The 25,907-nt window shown below is 36.5% G+C and overlaps 1 protein-coding gene across 1 annotated transcript in view; it reads left to right on the top strand.

Moving 5' to 3' along the window:
* Positions 1-7: 7 nt before the first annotated feature.
* Positions 8-25,907, top strand: part of LOC107713549 (semaphorin-6A-like) — a 44,761-nt gene continuing 18,861 nt past the window's right edge. The window contains exon 1 of the mRNA XM_016519098.1: positions 8-199. The gene's annotated coding sequence lies outside the window, so the exon portion shown is untranslated. The remainder of the gene's footprint in view (positions 200-25,907) is intronic.

The following is a 25,907-nucleotide window of genomic DNA, read 5'->3' as shown; positions in this document are numbered from 1 at the left end:
TGTGTGTGTGTGTGTGTGTGTGTGTGTGAGCTCAGCTCAGTAAAGCTTCATCTCTAATAGGATGAGCAGCCGCTCGCTCGTGTAGCTGAATGCGCCGCTCATTGTTCGCTTCGCCGTTTCTCCGGGGTTTCCGCGGATCGATCGATCAGTGATCGGGATTTCTCATGGATCTATCGATGTGAAGACGCTGTCACACGCGGTACGTACATGAGAACAGCGCTTGAAGTTGAGCGAGAGCCGCTCCGTTTATGACAATGATGATGATGTTTAGAACGATATATTGTTTCTTTCTGTGCCGCGTTACTTTGATCTGCGGCGCGGAGGGCTGGTGACGTCACTCCGCTAAACTTCTGTAATGCGCGCGTATAAACTCATTCATCAGCTGAATGCGAGTGTGGAATATAAGGGTGTGACGGAGAGCAAACAACATCGTGCTTTGCTGATTTAAATAATTGCACTCATCAGTAATAAGCGGCTGAGATGGAAATACATGTCATTGCAACGGAACAAATGTGTGATTGTTGCAGTTTTGCGTGTATTTTCTGAATGCACGGACAAATATAAACACAGTCTGATGGATATGATGTGATTCGGTCATTTGCTTCTGATGCATGAAGTTAGTATTGTTCTTATTCTTGAGTATTACTGTATCTCCAGTGTCTCTAACAGGTTTAAGTCTCAGTCAGGTTAGAACTGTGTTCAGTTACTGAAGAACATCACATCAGTGTGAAACCTCATCTGGAGGTTTGTGAAGCCGGTCGCTCTCCTTTGACCCCGGAGGTCATGTAGGGTGTGTCCGTGTCAGCCGTTTCTACCACTTCATTCCTAAATGAACGCAATCCGACAGACTTCTCCTGTAGCAATGAAACAGCATCTGTTTGGGCAGGACGGCAGCGTTTAGTCCGTCTCAGCGGTGAGCGCTTGGGTCTGGAGGCTCAGAATAAAATAGTGTTTGTTAATCTCATTGTCTGCTGTTGGTTGAGTGTTTTCTCCCTGTGAGATGGCAGGCGGCCACGCGTCTCGACCGAGCCAAGATTCCACGACTATCAGCGCTCTGAATTCACAGATGCATTATTTCAGGTGTTTTATCTTGAAACGCTGTGGTTCTGCCTCAGCCGCTGAGCATCAGTGTCAGACTTCAGATGATGTATTACATGTAAAAACACTGAAGACGGTGTCTGAAGATCTGCTTTTGCGTTGATCTGCATTAAACTCGGTGGTTGACTGATATTGATATTTTGATGGCCGATATCTTAGAAAGCACATATATATATGATATATCATCACACTGTTTAACTTAAAGTTAAATAAAAACAAATGCATAACAATTGCTGAAATTAAATCTATATTTATTTCACGTAATATTTACTAAATTATATAACTTGAAAATGAAATTTAAAAAAAGGAAATCTGTGAAATAAAATAAAGATTTCCCCACTTCTGACATATTGTCCAAACAGAAAAATATTGATAATTACAAAAAATTCGAAATATCGGCCGATATATCAGCAAGGCACTAATTATAATTCATAGCGCAATGAATCATTTGTTTCTGATGGATCCTCCAAAACACCCCGGCATGGTTTCTGACCTGCATCCTCATCATCCACCCCTGCATTTATTCAGATTTAATCACGTTTCTATTATTGCACGTCTTTTTTGTTAAGGTTAGCAATCAAGTTCATTTTCAGGAAAAGATTAGATAGCAGGGAACGTGTTTTTATTCCGTTCCTGGTGCATTAAAAAGATCGTGTTTGTGAAAATGAAATTGATCTCATGTATCTGCTAGAAGGGAATGCGACTCTGATGCCAGCTCTGAATCAACATAAAATGGAGAAATCTTCCTTATATTGCATTCAAGATCACATCGTGTAATCATTGTTTTAATGTGCTCATCCTTTCTGCTTAAATAATGAATAAGTGACATTAACTAGCATAAACTGTACATTTATGCGATATGGGCATGACTTTGACTCAGTCACAGAAAATGAATGAATGAATGAAGCATGCATACAGCTCTTTTCTTACGCACTACTCTTAAATTGTAATGAAGAAACGTTTGTTTTGTGTGAAGCTGCTTGCTCTGTGGAAAGCGCTTGAATTGAAGTGCATTGGCGTAGAAATGCCGTCCTCTGATGAAGCAGTGAATTATGAGGTGAATCAGTGTTTTGATGTGATTGTAAGCAGGGCATCTGACGTGCTCTTCTGCACAAAGCCAATGAGAGCGGCATTGAGCGTGACTGATGGCTGTTTGTCACACCAGCGAGCCTCAATAATCGCACCGGCGTGTGTTTACATTTTCTCTGCGGAGGCCAGGATTCACTCAGTCTGAATTATTGATGACGGCCAATGAATTGCACTCAATTATGTTAAAGGAGCGCAGCGTAAATCACAGACTCAGAAATGCTGTCGATAGCTCTCATCTATGATTCATGTTTAATGCATGAGCCGGCTCTGGCTGGCCACATTACTGAGTAATTGGAACATTTAAGTGGATTATTGTGCGTTTGAAGAAGGAAAATTCACGTTTCTGTCTTTTTAGATGATAGAAAAACAGCATTGTCACATTCTGCTTTGAGTCTCAGGTCTTGAATGGGTTTGATTGTTGATGCTCCTATAAGGAACTTTAGTGAGAGGTTTAAAACAAATCCTTTGCTCTTTTAAAATCACTCATGATGTTTAATTCTGGTAATATTTATGGAGAAATTGTGCTCATCCAAATGGAAAAATAAAGAGTAAATGTCTGCATGCTGATAGTAACGTTTATATTTCAGTAAAGATATTTCAATATCTAGATATTTCAGTATCTTTCCTAAAATATCTTTGTTTTATTTTAAATACATACACAACATAAGTGTGGTTTTCCGCATGAAAATAGCTAAAAAAGCTGCCATGCTGTTAAACAAACAATACAATACAATGCAACTTGGGTTTATAACAGTATGCAAACATTTACATTTTACATTTAAAATGATTGATGCTGCTGTGTACCTGTTTATTACAGGTACACAGCAGCATTGGCATAATTTGTATTACTATAGAAATAAAAATAAAGATTAAAAAGCAGTAGTTTAAGGTCAAGTTTATGAGCGGAAGTACAGAAATCAGACTGATCAGCTGGATGTGTTTAGTGTTTTTGAGAAATCTGAACTCTTTCTTCAGTCGTGTTGTTTGGAAGGAAGTGTTTAGAGCGGGAAAGCAAATCTATAAGTGTTTGTCCTGTAAACACGAGTCTGATGACGACAAACTTCAGAGTGTGTGTGTGTGTGTGAGAGAGAGAGAGAGAGAGAGAGAGAGAGAGAGAGAGAGAGAGAGAGAGAGAGAGAGAGAGAGAGAGAGAGAGAGAGAGAGAGAGAGAGAGAGAGAGAGAGAGAGAGAGAGAGAGAGAGAGAGGGACAGGACATGTGTCTCGTCCCCAGGCCGGCGTTTGGCACTGCCTCTCTCATCTATTAATCATGGCTACTGCTTTCTTATTCTGTTGCCATAGTTTCAGGCTGAAACACAGTTGGTGTGTGTGTGTGTGTGTGTGTGTGTGTGTGTGAGGGGCCATGGGACGTTACAGACCAGCAGAGCTGCTTAAAGGGGCCACGCTGGACAATCATGTACAGACACAGACTGATAGTCTGATTGTTGCTCGTCACGCTCGTCCTGCATTTTAAGAATAAAAAAAAAAACACTGAGAAGGTACTGGTATTTTCCTGCCAGAACATTATCTGTTAAGTTTACAGACATTTCCTTAACCCTGTATTATGTTGTGGGTCAAACTGAGTTGTAGGAATTACTGGTTAACCGAGGATATTTTCTGTGACATTTTCTTTTTAGATTTACTATTTAGAAATAGTTCATGTTTTTTGAAAAAGAAAAGTAAAAAAAAAAAAATTATCATACATTCTGGGTTTTTTGGTAAACATAAATTTCGTATGCAGAATTATTTGAACATAATACAAGAGTTAACCCTAAAACTAACACAATGCACAATTTAATCATATTAACGGTATGGTTATAGGATCATTTTAATCTCTGAACAAACATGTTTATGCTGCTGTACTCTGGATTCTGTAACGGCTGTCAAGCTCAGGCTCTACTTGTTTTAAAGGAATAGTTCACCTAAAATTATCATTCTGTCATCATTTACTCTCCCTCATGTCGTTCCAAACCTGTACGACTTTCTTTCTTGAGTGGAACACAGAAGTAAATATTTTGAAGAGCCTTGGAAACCAAACATTGACTTTCATTATGTGGAAAAAACACTGAGACATTCTTCAAAATATCTTCTGTTGTGCAGTCATACAGGTTTGGATCAACATGAGGGCGAGTACATGAAGATTTGAGCGCTGCCCGTAGATCCTCACCTCGCTGTGGTTGTTTTTAGGGAGTCATGTTACTAGTTTCAGAACGTTCAAAGAACATTCAAAAATAACGTTCCCATGATGTTTGCAAAATGATCAAATGAAATGTTTCTTTTCATTTGAATATTCAGATTATGGTTTTTGGAGTTTCTGTTTTCTTTTTTTCTGAAATGTTACAGTTGGACGTTTTTCTAACATTTTTAAAATGTTACTATTTGTTTTAGAACATTCAGAGAACATTAAAAGTAACATTTCCATAATATCTGGAAAATGATCAAATGTAATGTTCCCATAACATTTATATAACCAAGAATTTTTTTTTTTAAACATTAAAAAAAGGACATTTTGAGTGTCCAGAGAACATGCAATTCAATTCAATTCAAGTTTATTTGAAAAGTGCTTTTCACGATACCAATTGTTGCAAAGTAGCTTTACAGAAAATATTAAGTTTCTACATCATATTTAGGAGTAGGTTACAGTGGTGACTATGGCAGAAGTGTACAGTAAAAATCATGAAGTTAGTTACAAATTACACGTAATCAAACAGACGGTGAACACTATTAACTGCAATGATTATATGCTGCGATTAAACTTTGCGAACGCAAATACACTGCAAAAAATGCTTTTCTTAGATTTTTTTGAAAACAAGACTAATTTTTACTTGTCTAGAAAATCCTTCTTGATTTAAGAATTTTTAGATATTTTGGCTGAAAACAAAACTAAATTAAGTGAGTTTTTGCCTGAAACAAGCAAAATAATCTTGTTTTCTGTTTGAAATAAGATTATTTTGCTCACCCCATTGGCAGATTATTTTGCTTGTTCTAAGTTTTCTAAAAAAAAAAAATCTGAAAACAAGACAATAATTTTTACTTGTCTAGAAAACCCTTCTTGATTTAAGAATTTTTAGATATTTTGTCTGGAAACAAGACAAAAAATCTAAGAAAAGCATTTTTTGCAGTGTAAATATTGGCAACACATTCTTAGAACGTATTTTTGTTAGCAGCTATTAGTCTTTAATAATGTTCTTAAAACGATTTAAAAACAAAAATTATGAAATGTTTCATTTGGGTGTCAATCTAACGTTTCTTTAAATGTTACTACTTGAACATTCAGAGAACATTAAAAGTAATATTCCCTCAATGTTTGCATAAGTTTTTTAAAACGTTCAAAAACACCAGAAATAACGTTTTGATGACGTTCCCAGAGCATGTTTCTGTTCGCCGGGTTTCAGTTCCTCAGGCTGATACTCATCTGAAGGGTTTTATCGGTGGATTAGCGGCCGGCGTCTCACTGCACATAATCTCACTGATTTGTTTGCGTATGTTTTGTTATTCTTGTTGGCTCTGTGATGAAGCTTTTCCTGCCGTTCCGCGAGCATGTAAACACACGGCGGCAGCGACTGAGACTCTGCAGACGTTCATCATCATTCATGCCACATGGAAGGAACAAATTGCATCCATGTGGCGTTTTGCGACCACAAGGCTCCCAGTGTCGGGCTCGGACCGGACCGGTCCATCAGGAGCGACGCAGGAGCACTTATCACCAGTGTTTCCTTCCTCTGCCAAAAGAAGAACAGATGCAGATCTGTTACACATGTGCCTCCCATGAGACTCTCTGTGCTGCTGTTTCTACCTCACAATCGTCTGTTCTTCGTCACAGGGGCAGCTGTTTATTCCTCCTGAGGATTCACAGAAAGACTGAACGGTAGCTGCTTGTAGAATTTCACAAACCTCCCGCATCTCCATTTCAACTTGATAAGAGAAAAGCCATCGTCAGCAAACAGCCAGTCGTCCATCTTGTGTTGTTGCATGTCGCACGGCTAATTTTAAGGGTTGCAGCAACAGTCTCCAGATATACGCCAACAGCTGACCTACATTTGGAGCCACGGCGCACCTGTGTTTGATCGCTCGTCTGCGGCCCGTCTTTACGAGCTAAAACAAACAGCGCTTCATGATAAGACGGCGTGACTGTGGAATGCCTTCATTCATCGCTGCGGTACTCCAGAATGGTTTGGAGAAGCGTGTGTCAGTTGTTAGTAAATGGACACAGTGGATGTTGTGTGTTGTGTCACTGAGTTTTCACTTCTTTTATATCCACACAAGGATTGTTTTAAGAACAACATGAGGGCGAGTAAATGAAGATTTGAGCGCTGCCCATAGATCCTCACCTCCCTGTGGTTGTTTTCAGGGAATATCATGAGATATTCTCAACTCTCTGAATGGAGACGTTTGTCATCCCGCTGTGATTTACTGACCTGAGCTTCTGAACTACAAACACATGAAACGCTCTGAAGCGAATCTGCGTCTTTGAACTTCATGAGATCATCTCTTGAGGAGCAGGTGGAGCTTCTGCGAGCGGCTGTGAATGAAAACATCCTCCGCGTGACATCCGCAGGCGCTTTGAAGCACAGAACTCAGAGTCCCGATCATTTGTCGAACGTTTTTGAAGTGTTACTATTTGTTTAGAACGTTCGGAGGACATTCAAAAGTAACGTTCTCATAACGTGTGCAGAAGGATAAAACGTAATGTTCATGTCACCAAGAAAAATGTTCATAATGTAACAGAAATAGCGTTTTGATGACGTTCTTAGAACACGTTTCTGTTAGCTGGGTCTCGAGCTGATACTCATCTGAAGGGTTTTATCGGTGGATTAGCGGCCGGCGTCTCACTGCACATAATCTCACTGATTTGTTTGCGTATGTTTTGTTATTCTTGTTGGCTCTGTGATGAAGCTTTTCCTGCCGTTCCGCGAGCATGTAAACACACGGCGGCAGCGACTGAGACTCTGCAGACATTCATCATCATTCATGCCACATGGAAGGAACAAATTGCATCCATGTGGCGTTTTGCGACCACAAGGCTCCCAGTGTCGGGCTCGGACCGGACCGGTCCATCAGGAGCGACGCAGGAGCACTTATCACCAGTGTTTCCTTCCTCTGCCAAAAGAAGAACAGATGCAGATCTGTTACACATGTGCCTCCCATGAGACTCTCTGTGCTGCTGTTTCTACCTCACAATCGTCTGTTCTTCGTCACAGGGGCAGCTGTTTATTCCTCCTGAGGATTCACAGAAAGACTGAACGGTAGCTGCTTGTAGAATTTCACAAACCTCCCGCATCTCCATTTCAACTTGATAAGAGAAAAGCCATCGTCAGCAAACAGCCAGTCGTCCATCTTGTGTTGTTGCATGTCGCACGGCTAATTTTAAGGGTTGCAGCAACAATCTCCAGATATACGCCAACAGCTGACCTACATTTGGAGCCACGGCGCTCCTGTGTTTGATCGCTCGTCTGCGGCCCGTCTTTACGAGCTAAAACAAACAGCGCTTCATGATAAGACGGCGTGACTGTGGAATGCCTTCATTCATCGCTGCGGTACTCCAGAATGGTTTGGAGAAGCGTGTCAGTTGTTAGTAAATGGACACAGTGGATGTTGTGTGTTGTGTCACTGAGTTTTCACTTTTTTTATATCCACACAAGGATTGTTTTAATTAATCGACTTGGTTTTATGTTACAGAACAAGACATCTGCTACTAATCTCAGCATTAATGGTTTAAAGTCGGCATGAAATGAAAATGAACGTGTCTATGTTTTAAATGCATGTTATTGATCTGATTATGAATGATTCATCCATGCATATTTCAGTTTTTCAGAATGTTCTGACCTTGGTGTCATAACTGGAGCTTTAGTGCTCTTAAGCCCCGCCCATTGAGCGCATGCTCATTTGCATACACATTAGAAAGCCACGCCCACATCTCAACACCCAATCAACAACTGATGCATGACTCAATTCCCACCCCATATTTGTTCTTGGTCAATAATTGCTATATTCAGATGTACGTCACAATACGAATGAAAAGTTCTGGTTGTTCTTTTGTTTTATGCCAACTTTAACCATTTGCAGGCAGAAAATGTAATATCAGCTCTTCAGTAACACATTCACAGCAGCATATACTGTATGAACAGTACCTAGCGTCTCTATTCGTGGTTGTAATGTGTGAGAAGTATAGGTTTACCTGATTTTATGTGATTTGTACTGAATCCAGTTAGGGTCAGTTTGACCCGCAACATAAAACTTGTACCCAGAATCTAAACAGAATATAACAGTTAATGCATAAAACACAATGCATAGTTAAAAATACAGGTAAAACACCTGTGAAAAATCAATGCAGAAAATTCCTACATATTAACAGTACATTCTGCTCGATTTCTGAGAGTGTGTGGATCATTTTAATCACTGGACAAATATGTTTATGCTGCTGTACTCTGGATTCTGTAATTGTCATCAATCTCAGGCTCTTTTCTTGATTTAAAGGAATAGTTCACCTAAAATGATCATTCTGTCATCATTTACTCTCCCTCATGTTTCTTTAGTTGAACACAGAAGTAAATATTTTGAAGAGCCTTGGAAACCAAACACTGACTTTCATTATGTGGAATAAAACACTGAGACATTCTTCAAAATATCTTCTTTTGTGCAGAAGAAAGTCATGAGGAACAACATGAGGGCGAGTAAATGAAGATTTGAGCGCTGCCCATAGATCCTCACCTCCCTGTGGTTGTTTTCAGGGAATATCATGAGATATTCTCAACTCTCTGAATGGAGACGTTTGTCATCCCGCTGTGATTTACTGACCTGAGCTTCTGAACTACAAACACATGAAACGCTCTGAAGCGAATCTGCGTCTTTGAACTTCATGAGATCATCTCTTGAGGAGCAGGTGGAGCTTCTGCGAGCGGCTGTGAATGAAAACATCCTCCGCGTGACATCCGCAGGCGCTTTGAAGCACAGAACTCAGAGTCCCGATCATTTGTCGAACGTTTTTGAAGTGTTACTATTTGTTTAGAACGTTCGGAGGACATTCAAAAGTAACGTTCTCATAACGTGTGCAGAAGGATAAAACGTAATGTTCATGTCACCAAGAAAAATGTTCATAATGTAACAGAAATAGCGTTTTGATGACGTTCTTAGAACACGTTTCTGTTAGCTGGGTCTCGAGCTGATACTCATCTGAAGGGTTTTATCGGTGGATTAGCGGCCGGCGTCTCACTGCACATAATCTCACTGATTTGTTTGCGTATGTTTTGTTATTCTTGTTGGCTCTGTGATGAAGCTTTTCCTGCCGTTCCGCGAGCATGTAAACACACGGCGGCAGCGACTGAGACTCTGCAGACATTCATCATCATTCATGCCACATGGAAGGAACAAATTGCATCCATGTGGCGTTTTGCGACCACAAGGCTCCCAGTGTCGGGCTCGGACCGGACCGGTCCATCAGGAGCGACGCAGGAGCACTTATCACCAGTGTTTCCTTCCTCTGCCAAAAGAAGAACAGATGCAGATCTGTTACACATGTGCCTCCCATGAGACTCTCTGTGCTGCTGTTTCTACCTCACAATCGTCTGTTCTTCGTCACAGGGGCAGCTGTTTATTCCTCCTGAGGATTCACAGAAAGACTGAACGGTAGCTGCTTGTAGAATTTCACAAACCTCCCGCATCTCCATTTCAACTTGATAAGAGAAAAGCCATCGTCAGCAAACAGCCAGTCGTCCATCTTGTGTTGTTGCATGTCGCACGGCTAATTTTAAGGGTTGCAGCAACAATCTCCAGATATACGCCAACAGCTGACCTACATTTGGAGCCACGGCGCACCTGTGTTTGATCGCTCGTCTGCGGCCCGTCTTTACGAGCTAAAACAAACAGCGCTTCATGATAAGACGGCGTGACTGTGGAATGCCTTCATTCATCGCTGCGGTACTCCAGAATGGTTTGGAGAAGCGTGTCAGTTGTTAGTAAATGGACACAGTGGATGTTGTGTGTTGTGTCACTGAGTTTTCACTTTTTTTATATCCACACAAGGATTGTTTTAATTAATCGACTTGGTTTTATGTTACAGAACAAGACATCTGCTACTAATCTCAGCATTAATGGTTTAAAGTCGGCATGAAATGAAAATGCACCTATGTTTTAAAAGCATGTTATTGATCTGATTATGAATGATTCATCCATGCATATTTCAGTTTTTCAGAATGTTCTGACCTTGGTGTCATAACTGGATCTTTAGTGCTCTTAAGCCCTGCCCATTGAGCGCATACGTCACAATACGGATGAAAAGTTCTGGTTCTTCTTTTGTTTTATGCCAACTTTAACCATTTGCAGGCAGAAAATGTAATATCAGCTCTTCAGTAACACTTACATTCACAGCAGCATATACTGTATGAACAGTACCTAGCGTCTCTATTCGAAATTCAGATCAATGCCTCTTAAATTAGTTCACTTCCTGAATTTGAATTGAGTTGGTAAACAGAATGCAGAATTTGAAATAAATTGAAATTCATACAACTCTAATTTCAAATTTGAATTTGAATTGAGTTGGTAAACAGAATGCAGAATTTGAAATAAATTTCAAATTCAATTTATTTCAAATTCTGCATTCTGTTTACCAACTCAATTCATACAACTCTAATTTCAAATTTTTTAACTAGAAAAGCAAAGTTTGTTCCTAATGTTTACTTGACAGACTTATTTGAAAGTGAATTTATTTTGACCACAGATTTAAATGCCTTGAAGGTTTAAAGATCTTATATACAGACTGATTACCTGTATAAAATATTATTTAGTTTATATAATTTTCATCATATTTAACAAATATTTATCTGATGCTCAGCAGAACCGGCTCTTGATCTGCTGGTCTCTGAGTCTTTGGAAACTCAAGAGCGTCTCAGTCATTGAGCTTCATGAGGAGCGTCAGATAAAGCTCAGCGCAGCTCCTGTGTTCTGCAGATCAGATGGCGCTCGGATGCGTCCGAAGAAGGTGTCTGATTCAGGGATTGATTTCAGGGAGTTTCTGTGGTGTTCAGTGCATGTTGCTGTGAGCTTTCAGGACGTAATGACACGGTTCGTCTTTGCGTGAGGTGATGATCATCTACAGCGATCCACATGAACACACGGATCCATGTGATGGAGTCCAGATCTTATAAAAGAAAGAAAAAGAAGCTTTATTTTGAAGAGTGTACAGTTTGAGCAGTGGAGTCTGACTTATGAACAAATGACTCTCTAACTGATTCACTCTAATGAATCAGTCAAAAAGACTACAGTGTGAACAGTGGAGTCTGATTAATCAACAAATCAATCTCTAACTGATTCACTGTAATGAATCAGTCAAAAAGACTACAGTGTGAACAGTGGAGTCTGATTAATCAACAAATCAATCTCTAACTGATTCACTGTAATGAATCAGTCAAAAAGACTACAGTGTGAACAGTGGAGTCTGATTAATCAACAAATCAATCTCTAACTGATTCACTGTAATGAATCAGTCAAAAAGACTACAGTGTGAACAGTGGAGTCTGATTAATCAACAAATCAATCTCTAACTGATTCACTGTAATGAATCAGTCAAAAAGACTACAGTGTGAACAGTGGAGTCTGATTAATCAACAAATCAATCTCTAACTGATTCACTGTAATGAACTCACAATCTGAATTGGTCTAATGACTACAGTGTGAACAGTGGAGTCTGAATCATGAGCAAATTCACTGTAATGAATCAGTCTAAAAGACTCACAAATCGTCTTAAACCCACAGTTTCAATCAGTCTAATGACTACAGTGTAAATAGTGGAGTCTGACTAATCAACAAATGACTCTCTAACTGATTCACTGTAATGAATCAGTCTAAAAGACTCCCAAACAGTCTCAAACCCACAGTTTGAATCAGTTTAATGACCACAGTGTGAACAGTGGAGTCTGACTCATGAACAAATGACTCTCTAACTGATTCCTTCAGTCAAAAAGACTCAAAAACAGTCTCAAACTCACAATTTGAATCAGTAATGACTCAACACTCCTAAAAAGGGGGTTTTGCCATAAAAAGCTAGTTTGAACCGGTCTAATGACTACAGTGTAAATAGTGGAGTCTGACTAATCAACAAATGACTATCTAACTGATTCACTGTAATGAATCAGTCTAAAAGACTCACAAACAGTCTCAAACCCACAGTTTGAATCAGTTTAATGACCACAGTGTGAACAGTGGAGTCTGACTCATGAACAAATGACTCTCTAACTGATTCCTTCAGTCAAAAAGACTCAAAAACAGTCTCAAACTCACAATTTGAATCAGTAATGACTCAACACTCCTAAAAAGGGGGTTTTGCCATAAAAAGCAAAATTTTTGCTTCCCCAAAGGTCCTTTCAGAACCTATAAAGAGGTTCTTCATGGAATCATCAATGCCATTGAAGAGCCTTTATTTTAAGAGCCATCAGTTGGTTCTTCAGAAACTTAATATCTGCTTCGGCTCGCAGGCGTTTATCTGTATGACTCCACAGTTTTTATATGCTAATTGCTCTGGACCTTTTATTCCCAGGTTACTGTAATGAAAGCAGTTGTTCATCGTCCAGACGTCCGTATGGACTGTGACAGTGTGTCAAATAAACACGGCTTAATTGAGGCTCATCAGACGAGCGGAGAGCTTCATTACAGCGCAGGCTGTTCGCTTCACTGCCGCTGCTAGTTAATGTGAAAGCTGCTGTTTAATGGATAAACAGTTAACAAGAGCATGATTCATGTGGAACTTCCCATGTTGCAATGCACAGCGTATCAGGAACAATCACTGCGACTGCACAGAGACAACGTCAACAATCCGGAGAGGAAAACATGATCGTTAAAAGAGTTATATAGCTGCGTTTCATTTGTGTGTTTAGATCACATACAGTTTGAATAAATGAAGACTGTGAGAATCTGGCTTCCAGCACTAAAAGTATGATATTATACTGAATTACTTGGTCGTATGCTTTGGTAAATGCAGATTAGAGATTAGAGTCACTTAACGTCATATTTACCTCAGAAAAAACATATTCGGTGACTATAAATTCGTTAGTCAGCTAGAGAAACGAATTCTAGAGAGGAGCATTTTGCTAAATATATGCATCATATAACATATTCATTATCATTTTTTACTGTTCTTCAATGTTCATGCTTGAATAAATCCATTTAAATGTTTTTGTAATTGTCTATGTAATATGCCTATGTAATTGTAACTTTATTATTATAAAAAGTTAATTTGAGTGTATATAAATCAGTTCATTTTAACCTTAAATATTATATTAATGTACGAGAGTAGTTGAGAGATTTTTTATTCCTTGAGAAACTTTGGCATGTACTGTACCTTATATAGATATATCCAAAATAATCGATATAGAATTTAATCGAATCAGATCGAATCGTGAAATTTGTGTCAAAACCCAGCCCTATTTATTAATATTCTAAGAATGTTAAAATGTCCACTTTTTTGTATTTAAAGGTTACAAAAACATTTCTTAGAATGTTTTATACAAATAGCATAAGGACGTTCAGAGGATGATGATCTACAAATATTTTCTTTCAACACTATGAGAAAGTATATCAAATATTAATAATGTTACAAGAACGTTCCATAAACATGACTTTAAGAACATTTACATAACTTTTAAAAACATTAGTGAAAGTTGTTAGTTCCCTGTTAGCTGGATTAAGTTATAGGATTTATAATTTATAGCAGTAGTAGTTATAGTTATAGTATTTATATTTATTTAGTTTTATATAAAAACCAACAGATGTCTATGCAATGTGCCCATTTAGATAGCTGAGTAAATTGGCTTTATACCACGGCTGTTTGACACATTCTTTGCACATTTTGCTAGTAGCAGTTCTCCACTCTTGCAGTAACTCCTCTTACTTAAATTGCATATGCAAATAACATTCAAAAGCAGTTGAGAGTCATTTTTATTTGGATGTTATATTGCAATTTGCACTTCTGGTTAGATTAAGTTGAATGTATTTATAGAGCAAAATGAAAAATGTAATATAAAATGTATTGTGTGTGTGCATGCGTGTGTGTGTGAGTGTGTGTGTGCGTGCATGCGTGAGTGTGTGTGTGAGTGTGTGTGTGTGTGTGCGTGAGTGAGTGAGTGAGTGTGTGTGTGAGTGTGTGTGTGTGTGTGTGTGTTAGACAAAACATTTGACCCGCGAGGCCACAGGAAGTGGTGTCTGTCTGGTTTCTCATCTTCAGACCTTGTAATAATCAAACGCAAGACCTTCAGAAACCTGTCTGACTGAAACGTTTCCTCTTATTTGGGTTAAATATACTGAAGTGAGAGAGACCATCTATCTGACCCCAACCGCACTGGTTCAGAATAAAATGAGCTCTAAAGCAAAAGAAGAATCATGGTGCAATTATTCAGAGGCTTCATTAAACAGCAGCAGCAGCAACATACATCCGTTTAATGGATGTTTCCATCAGCCGCTGAATAGCCGCATGTCTCCCAGCAACACGCCACAGTAACGCCACATTCCCACATGCTAAAGCAGGTCAAAGGTCACGAGGATGGAAGTCAGTCAGCCCGGGACTATGATGAGGATCAGCTGTATTTCATTAAAGTTTGACATTAAAGCCAAACTGCAGGTGAGATTGTGTGTGATGACATGATTTACCTTCTGTCATCTATCATTTTTCACACGTTGATGTTATTTCAGTTTCTCAACAAGGAGTGGACAAAATAAACTGGTAGAAATATGTCAGCCAGTAGAGATTTTGTATTATTTTCTGTATTGTGGTTGTACGTGATTTTGGCGTGCTGTGCTGTCGCAGAAGTTTTCATTTTTTTGATTACTTTTCTAAATTTCTAAAGAATGTTTTCAACTGTTAATCATTTTGAAACATGTAAAGCAGGCAGGTTTAACCTCAACACTGATTACTGTCAGACTTTCACAATCCTTCATCACTTGAATTAAGATTCTAAAAAAAATATATTTTAAAGCACAGCCACCACAAAATCAGACTTTAGCACCTCTTTTTACTTTGAGATTGTTCTGGTTAAATAAAAAAGGTTAAATACAGATTTAAAACCATAAGAAGAAATAGTTTAATAGCTATGATATACTGTTTTTGAAATCAAATCTTTGTATAGTTATGACAGGAAACACTGGCATCTAATAATGCTTTGGAAAAAAACAGTTAATCTTAAAAAATAAAGCATGATAAACATAAACCTAAATAGGAAATAAAATAGTTATCGTATAAGCATGTGTAAGTAATCAAATGTAATCAGTTACATTACTTTAGTAAAGTCATTGAAATAATTACACTACTTATTAGATTTTAAATAGGGTCACTTGTAATCTGTAACCTGTTACATTTCCACAGTAACCGTCCCAGCACTGGTAGCGTGTTTTCTCTGTGTTTGAGTGGCTGGTTGAGGGCCGAATCCTCCGGTAATCTCATCTAGTGCTCTAGATGACGGAGGTGGATGTGTAAGACAATCACACGTGATTATGTGAGCGCTCGCGGTCACACGGCTCGTCTTACAGAGGAGCGTTTGACAGATAAGGTGGATCTTGTCATGCAGAGCATGCTGGGAGTAGTATGCGGGGCCCCGTGCATTCAGGGGCCGTGTCACCCCATGGGGCTCAGCTAATTGGTGGTCCTGGCTCAGACTGGTTTTCAATAGGTTTTGGACAAAGGCGTCAGTGTGGATCACGTGGGCAGGGCGTTGAGAAAGCGGCTCCCAGAGAGACGAGACGAGGGGCCCGAGACAAAGAGCTCAGGTCGCCCCATTACTGACCACAAATCACCCCCGTGTTTGGCCCCAACACGCTATCTGACCCACATACCCATCCATGTGTGAAGAGCTGCTTTATTCGGCTCCGTGACGAGGAACGAGGAGCGCTTCAGGTGTTCAGGATTGATCTCTGGGACTGAATTCATGTCATTAAAGGAGTCGTTCACTCAGAACATCAACATTCTGACATCATTTACTCTCCTTACTAAGGAGTTAGTGAGAAATTTCTCTGGGCTGGGTGATAAGGCAAAAAAATAATGACAAATTTAGAACATATGTGACCCTGGAGCACAAAACCAGTCATAAGGGTCAATTTTTTTGAAATTGAGATTTATGCATCAGCTGAAAGCTGAATAATAATCTCTCCATTGATGTATGGTTTGTTAGGATAGGACAATATTTGGCTGAGATACAACTATTTGAAAATCTGGAATCTGAGGGTGCAAAAAAATCTAAATATTGAGAAAATAATCTTTAAAGTTGTTCAAATGAAGTTCTTAGCAATGCATATTACTAATCAAAAATTAAGTTTTGATATATTTACGGTAGGAGATTTACTAAATATCTTCATGGAACATGATCTTTACTTAATATCCTAATGATTTTTGGCATAAAAGAAAAATGTATAATTTTGACCCATACAATGTATTGTTGGCTATTGCTACAAATATACCCCAGCGACTTAACACTGCTTTTGTGCTGCAGGGTCAAAAATGACCGATTCATTTAATTGATTTAAAAAAAAAATCTTTAACTAGTCAACTTAAAATCTAACTACAACTCTCTTTATTAACCATCTGTTTAAAGAAAGTTCTGTTCACACATGACGTTCATCATGGTGTAAGCATGAAACAAATTCACTTGTTAAATATCTTTGCATAAAAGATGCATGAGATAAGTATTGTCTTAAACATATCCTATATTTTCAGAAATCATATAAAATAAGAAAAATGATAAATATTTCTTAGCCAAAACATTCAGTTCTAGACTCAAAAAGTCTAGTCGATTCAAGCTATTCCTGACTGTCAAGCGATTTGATTATATTCTGATTTGATTAAAAAAAAATCAAATTATGGCAAAACATTACATTCTAATTAATCGATAAAAGACTTAGTTTGTTGTCCATACAGTGAAAGTCAATGGAGTCTAGTGTTGTTTGGTTCCCAACATCCTTCAAAATATAAAAAGTTTTCTTTTAGTGTTAGGTTATAGTAATGCATAAAAAACAATAGTAGTCTATGGAATTAACCACTTATGGCTACAGGCATAAATTTGTAGCAATAAGTGCGCTAAACCTGATAAATTATAAACTATAAATGAACAGATTAATCACTTATGGATACAGGAAGAAAGAAAGAAAGGTAATAAAACACTAATAATAAAGAGTATAGACAATAAATAAAAAATAGCAATATAGTAAAAAAATATAGAGAAAAATACATATCGGTAGACAGAATTGTGAACATGCATATGTGCTATTTACAGATGAGTGTTGATCAGTTATTTACAGATGTACAGTCCTGAGGTGTGTTATGTGTTGCTCAGGTGAGATATGGCATGGATTCTAGAGAATAGAATTATACCTAGCTGTATATAGAAACAACAGAAGTCTGAGGAATAAAAATTGTAAAATTAAAAGCAGCAGGTGGCCTTCTGTTAGTGTCATGGATGGGTTGTAGTATTTATAACTCGCTGTCCGTGGAGTGTGTGTGATGGATGTGTTGTGTTGTGTGGGATGTGAGGAACGAATTCAACAGGAACGCTGACGCTTTCAGAGCGACCGACTCGTGAAGGGAAGGTTCCTGCTCTCGCTGATGTAATGAGCGCTAATCGTCCGCTGGTGTTCTCTTACATGCGCGCGGTCAGCATCATCTGCGCTGCCGGGTTGAGTGTCTTTAATCCGGTTGAGTGAAATAAAGGAGCAGCGCTGGAGGGGCGTCTGTTCCCTCAGATAGAGACGCTAATCTGCTGCGTTCGCTGGGATTGACCTCGAGCGTCACAAGCGCTGTTCACTGTCTGGACTTCCTGTGTGTCCTGATCTGCTTCCTGCTTCACTGCTCAGTAGGGATGGCCGATACCACTTGTTTTGTTTTCGATACGATACCGATACATTTAAAGGTCAGTGTTGTCGATATCGGTACCGATATTTCTAAACTGAACTTTTAAATTATGAAATTCATTACATTATTAAATTACTAAGAGTAAAATGGGCAATGATACCCACTTAGCTTTATATATGAAACGCATTTTAACACTCAATATGCCTTAGTTGCAACTTATTGGGTTATATTTTTGTTTACACATGCTTAAAATATGTTTACTGTAGTGGTAACCATGGGAATCTACAAATACTATAGTTATGGAACTATACTATAACTACTGAAACTTGAGTAATGATGCATTACTTAATGCATTCATTCATTCAATGCATTACTTCCAAAGTATGCACTATACACTATGTACTCAACCATGTAGTGTATGAATTTTATAAGGTTATATTGTCATTAATAATCGGGAGTCTGATAGCCCCTCCCCCTTCGTGACGTAATTAAAGCTGAGACAGTCCAACATTCCACACTTCATTTTTTCGGTTATTTAAGTGCATCGTCCGGGTATTTAAAGTGCACTTTTTCTTTTTGGAAGTTTCAGTGTGAACGCACTACTCGCACTATTTATACTACAAAACGTCATAGAATAGTGCATAAGTACACACCTCATGGTTCATTTTCATAAGGGACTGCCAGTGATACAGGCATAAAATGCAACCTTTTTATTCTGAAAGTGTATGATTTATGTTAACATTACAGAATAGAACGTGATCAGTATAAACTTTTAACTTTCAGTCTAAATGAATGTAACTGCACAACCTATGTAGGCTACAACTTCAATTTGTTTATTGTGAAATAACTCCTAGAAAGCATCAATGCTTTCTTATAACACTTTTGGGAAATGCAGCCCCGTTTGAATGCACTGTCAGTAATTGTTAGAAATAATATTAAAGATAAACATTATATTTTAGTTGAAAAGAACATTTTTGTAACCTTTAAAGTTACAGTCATGACACGAAAACAGGACATTTTAATGTTCTTGGAAAATTTAAAATAGGCGTTGAAATAACATTATATTTTGGGTGAAAATAAAGTTAGTAGAATGCTGTAAGAAATGTTTTTGTAACCTTTAATTAACATATTCATAACAAGAAAACAGCACAATTCAACATTTCAAAACAATGTTCCCACAGTTTTTATAACCTAAATTTGTTACCTGGGTTTCTACTTCAGAAATTCAGTGTGTTACTTGCCATTTTTTTGTAATTAAGCAGTTTTTGAGTGAAATTGTTCTAAAGTAAATCCTACAGCAGTGTTATTTGTGTGATTTTTCTAGACAATAACAGCAGATTACACCAGCATGCGGCTCATAACGCGTTATAGAGCAATGGTGATAAATATGAGTTTTAATGTGACCTTGTAATCATTAGCGACTCTTACATGCAATAAACAATTCTTTAGAATCAGACGGATGGCTCAATCAGACCGGAAAACCTACATATAAACACATGAGTTGATCTGAATGACATTTTGATGTGATTGTAAGAGCTGCTGTAGACCTGAAATAATCCAATCAATAGGAAAAAATTAAGTTTAAGATTGACTATTTTTTCAATATTGAGCACACATGCATTGCCCTGATTGAGGAAAGTTACTTTTAAAAGTAATACAGTACAATATTGTGTTACTCCCTAAAAAAGTAACTAGTAACTAATTGCGTTACTTTTTACGAAAAGTAATGCGTTATGTTACTTTTTCTCATCTGGGCTGGGCTTGCTTGTTTGTTTTTAATTTTAAAAAAGTTCTGTTAATTCTATTTCGCACAACATGCAGCTGTCAGTCAATAACTGGGAAAACAAAATAACTGGTGTTACTTATTTGAAAAAGTAAATTAATTTACTTATTTGTACATTAAAAAGTAATGCGTTACTTTACTAGTTACTTGAAAAAAGTAATCTGATTACTTAATTCGCGGTACTTGTACTGCGTTACCCCCAACACTAGCGTGATGCTAATATTTGGCACGTTTTGCCTCGTACAAACATGTGTACCCAGGTTAAAAAAAAAAGTACACTTCCATAATGTACTTAAAGTGCTCTATTTTCACGCACTAATTTTGTACTTAATATACTAAAAATGATTCTTTAGTGCTTCTTAAGATAAACTCCAAGTGTACTCAACTGTGCTATTTTGGGACACTGTGAATATGAACTAAAACATACTATCTCTGTATTTAAAAAAGTATTTTAGTACACTTGAACCCATCTTTCATACACAAGTGTACTACAAGTGGTGACTAAATAAATTTGTTAAATACAGAGATAAATACTTTGGCACGTTTTGCCTCGTACAAACATGTGTACCCAGGTTAAAAAAAAAAGTACACTTCCATAATGTACTTAAAGTGCTCTATTTTCACGCACTAATTTTGTACTTAATATACTAAAAATGATTCTTTAGTGCTTCTTAAGATAAACTCCAAGTGTACTCAACTGTGCTATTTTGGGACACTGTGAATATGAACTAAAACATACTATCTCTGTATTTAAAAAAGTATTTTAGTACACTTGAACCCATCTTTCATACACAAGTGTACTACAATGGTGACTAAATAAATTTGTTAAAAACAGAGATAAATATTCAGATGATCTTAAGTTTCTCTGTCACTAACTCGACCGTTAGTTAGCGGCAGTGTGTCATATGCAATATGGCATAATCACGATTATTTTCAGAATGTTTGATGGAAGATTCAAGATTTTTGATTTCTGTTTTTTGATGTTTAACTAGTCAATTAAAAACGTAACTACAAGATGATTCAAGTAACTTTCTCATCTTTGCAGAAAAGATGCATGAAACATGAAGGCAAATATTGTCTTAAACGTATCCTATATGTTCAGAAATAATGTAAAGTCAAAATGTTGACGTTCAGTTTTAGAGTTCAACTCAAAAAGTCAAGACAATTCAAACTCAAAACGTGTCTTATTGTTACTAGTTTTATTCAAAATGGCAATGCCTCGATTTTACAAAAATAAAAGCAGTGAGGTACTATTATAGTTGTTATTCATATTTTGAATTAAGTTTTACTTTTGTTTTTCATATCTTTTTAACGTTTTGTTAATTTTGTTGTGTTTTTATCATTTTTATTTTTAATGTAGACATGCTTTTTTATTAATTTTTATTTTAGTTTTAGTTATTTTAGTACACATTGAAAATGCTTTTAAATCAAGTTAAAGATTTTTTATGGTTTTAGTTATAGTTAATTATAATAATCCTGCTACACACATGATTTGAGGAATCATTCATGTCTGTAGCAGTGTTATTTTAGTATCATTTTTAATATATATATATATATATATATATATGAAGAATTTATTTGCAAAAACAGATAACGCCGTTTTGTTAAATTGTCAAAAATCATGTTTTTTATTATGTAATCATGTTTTTATTGTGTTAGTTAGCTGTAATTTTTAGTTATTTTTTAACTTAATCAAAATAACACAACTGCAGTTTGATTGAGATTAATTGGAATGCACAATGAAACATTTTTTTGTTTTTTGAGTTATCTGTTTTTGCAAAATAATTTTTTTGCATGTTTTTTTTTTTTTTTCATTTTTATTACCTTAAATATGTCTGTATAGTAAAAAAAAAAAAAAATTTAATTTTTAGTCAAGTAAAAAAAAAAAAAAAAAAATGTTGCCATGTCAACTAGCTGAAATAAAATAAGTTTATGTTTATTTATATTTTATTTGAGTTAATGTTTTAGTTAACGATCGTAACCCTGCTTCGTGCTGGAGCTTATCTTCACGGATATTACGTCTGCGTCTATCGGAGACAGAGAATGACCTGTTCGGTCAACGATGATAAATGACGTGGACAAAAGCGGCTGAATAGGATGATAATATGTGCAGATTGTGTGTGCGGCTCATTTAATGGCAGGAGATCCACTGGGAAAAAACATTTATTCCTGGAATTAAATCCGTGTTTGTCTCACATTGACTTCATGACACTGGATTGAGATGGATTGGTCTTAAATTGCTCTTTTGTGTGTTTTTACATGATATTTTTCATGAGTTTTGTCACTGAAACTATGGCTAGCCAATCACTATATTTTTTCAATATCATATGATATCGATATTTATCACCATATTTTGTTATGTTAGCCCTTGAGAATGAATGTAAACAGGACTTGTTTGTTCACAAATAAACTCGTTTAATTTAGGGCTCCATAAAATCTCTTTTAATTTCCCCTAAATTCTGTGTTTTACATTTTATTGTTACTGGATTCTGTGTTTTATGATTTAATTCAAATTTAATTTAAACTAATAAACTTTAAAAGATTAATTAAATAGTTAAAATGTCATCAAATGAAAATATAACAATTGTTTTACAACAAACATTGCATTATTATTATTTTTTTTTTTTTTGTCAAATAATATGCTGCACAAAATCGCTGTATAAAGTACAACATGGATGAAAAATATCTTGGTTTGAAATTCCTTAAAATGATTATTATTAGTGGTGGTATTACTTATGTGAAGTGCATTTTAGTAAACAATAGTCATTTATTTCTGTCATTATTTCCTCACATTAAAACAAACTTTTATTTTGATGCTTTGTTGTGAAGAGCTTTGCATAAATTTCATTGCGATCTCGATATGATTATCGCCCAGCTCTACTGAAACCACCCAAAATGAAAATCATTGTTTACTTACCCTAGAAAAAAAGTAATATATTATTTATTTATTTCATACCAAGTATAGTTCAAATCTATATTTACTGACAGATAACTCAAACTTTACTTGGCATACTACTTGTGCACAATGCACTTTTCTTAATATTAGATCTAAAATGTGTTTTAATGTCACTTTTGATGAGGATTGTATGATCTTTGAATAATATCGCACTTTAAATGCAAAATATTTAAAGTGTACCTGAAGTGTACTTGCAATAGTTAAACTTTAGCACAATCAAATACACTTCAGTATATCTTTAATTGGACTTCAGCAGAATTAAAGTGCATTACAAATAGTTGTTCCAATTTAGCAGACTTTAAGTACACCAGTTTAGCATACTAAAAGTACAATTGCAGGACATTTTATTAAGTACATAAATATGAAAATGCATTTGTACTGTAGTATACATAATAATATTTCAAATACATTTAAGTATATTTATTATTCATTAGGGCACTGAAAGCAGATATTGTGAGAAATGTCTCATTTTCATTTCATCCATGAAATGAAAGTCCTCTGCAAAGTGTTCCACAGAAGAAATAAAGTAATAAAGAATGATATGAGGGTGAGTAAATTATCATTTTGGGGCGAGCTGACCCTTTAACGATCAGTTAGAGTCATTTGGACATAATCTGGAAGCATCTATACATTAAATCAATTAACCACAGTTATTTCTGTGATTGCAAGATCTGTATTCTTAAAATAAAACAAAACGATGCTGCAGTGATAACCTGTTTTTGTAAGTCGAGCATTACTCTGGTTCCCTTGAAGGATTTCTCCACTGGCTTAAAATATAAGCAAATAAGCTCTGTGACCAACAGAAATGTATGATTCTTACATGTTTTGTTCATCATGATAATCTTCAAAAACAAACACAACCCTAATGAATTTCGAAGCCTGTCAGCAGAAATAAAAAGCTAAACGTAGACTATTAACGAACTACGTCACGGTCACACGACTTCAACATCACCAACATTCAGCTCCCGACCACTCTTTACTCTTTATTTAAAAACATTTCCCTGAAAGTTTGAGTTAAGGTCCTCGCACACTGAGTTTTTTCATATTCGTCATCCTTTCCAATCAAAATGCTTGCTACGGATGTGAAAACGCAGAAACGAGAGGTCGTATTTATTTTTTAACGTGCGAAAATTTCGGAGTTAGTGTGCAAAGACCTTTAGAATTAAGAGCTGGGCGAAATCTTGATTTTTTTCAGAACATTGAACCAATTCAAGATAACTTTTTTTTATTTTTTTATATATATTTAACTGGTTAATAAAAATTAACTACAGCATCATCCAAGTAACGTTCTCTTTATGAACCATCTGGTTAAAGAAAGTTCTGTTCACATGAAGTTCAACATGCTGTAAATGTAAAACAAATTCAGTTGCTAAATATCTTTGCAGAAAAGATGCATGAAATATGAAGGCAAATATTGCCTTAAGCATATCCTATATTTTCAGAAATTGCTGAATGCAAAAATGCTAAATTTTTCTTAGCCAAAACATGCATTTTCTATGTAAACATGCACTTGACGTACGCGTTTGACCGTCTTTTGCAGCGTCTATTCAAAACCACGATTCATCCATTTAAAAAAAATGAAATCATGGCAAAACATGACATTCAAATTAATCGATAAAATCGGGAAAAATTCACTCAGCCCTAGTTTGCAAGAGCGCGATCATAAACTCTGAAAGCGTCTAGTTAGCAGATGAGTTTACCTGTTTGGTTTGATGGCATTTATTGTCCCAACAAACTCTGTAGTGTCATTTAACATGAAAATATCTTGAGTTTTTGTTCAACACAGACCTCATTTCATGTATTTAACCAAAAAAAAAAAAAACTATTGATTTCAGGCCAGTCGAACCGGAAGTGCTAAAATGCAACTTGTTTACTGGTTTTGGCCTAAAAAAAATTTTTTTTTTTTTTGGTACTATACAGTTGTTGATGAACTTCACATTGATTTTTTGGTGTTTTTAGCATTGTAATTCAGCCCTGCAGCTCTCTGGATCTAGAGACTGACATGAGATCTACACAAGATACCAGAGTCTCAACATGAACTCGATCATTTCTCATCAGATGAGGTGATCTGTCCCGTATTTGTGTTTTATTCCTCCTGAGGGATCTTTTTGTTCTGAAATAATTTTAACTTGACTTTAATATGAGTATATTGATGTTCTCTCTAAAGCACTTTAAATGATGATCACGTATAATGTGGTTGTGAGCGGTAAAGTGGCATCATTTTCCTCTGTCCTGAATAATGATTGCTGCTATTGTTGTTGTTTTGTCTCTCAGTCCCATCGTCTCTATACGTCACTTTCTATATTTTCCTCATGAGCGCTCCAAATTAGCACCAATTATTCTAAGTGTAAAATTAAATTACAGGCTCTAATGAAGGAGTGGAGCTGCTCCGTAATTCTGCATGCGGATCACGTAACCCCAATTCAATTGAGATGTTTTTCTCCCGCATCGCTATTTTGCCTCGCAGCGAGACAATGACTGCGAGTGCAACCTTTGAGAAACGCAGACCTGTGATCTATGACACCAGACGCTCAATTAATGAGAAATCTCCATTAGAAAAATTGCATGACACAGCTGATATCAGGAGCGGCTCGTCACAAACATCTCCTGACGCGGTAAAGAAATGAGATATTGAACAGCTGTCGCTGCGGGAAATCTCTCGGGAGAAAGAGAAATATGAGACTGATGCTCCTGTGTGAACCAGTGTTATTTCAGCATCATCAACTTTTATTCCAGTTTGAGTTATTTTAGTGTTTCAAAGTTACACTAAATGAAAATGAGGAATGATGCTTTAGCAACAAGCTGAAATAAAAGAAAGCTTATTTCATTTAAGGTTCATTTATTTCAAGCAACAAAAATGTTAAAAAATATATTTTTCTTCTTTTTTGGTTTTAGTTATTTTAGTACATAACATTAAACTGAATGAAAATGAAAAATGTTGCTTTTTTTCTATTTTATTTTAAGTTAATGTTTCATTTCAAGTAATGAAAATGTTTTTTTTAAATGGTTTTAGTTTTAGTTAACGATAGTAACCTTGGTATGATTGTGTGTTTACTGCTGTTTCAAGTCAGAAACACTGATCTTCTGGAGCGCGTGTGTGTGTGTGTGTGTGTGAGTGAGTGTGTGTGAGTGCGTGTGTGTGTGTGTGTGTGTGTGTGTG

Source organism: Sinocyclocheilus rhinocerous, unplaced genomic scaffold (assembly GCF_001515625.1).
Source record: "Sinocyclocheilus rhinocerous isolate Xijiao unplaced genomic scaffold, SAMN03320098_v1.1 scaffold1049, whole genome shotgun sequence".
NCBI lineage: Eukaryota > Metazoa > Chordata > Actinopteri > Cypriniformes > Cyprinidae > Sinocyclocheilus > Sinocyclocheilus rhinocerous.
This window is presented reverse-complemented; position numbering and strand designations above follow the sequence as displayed.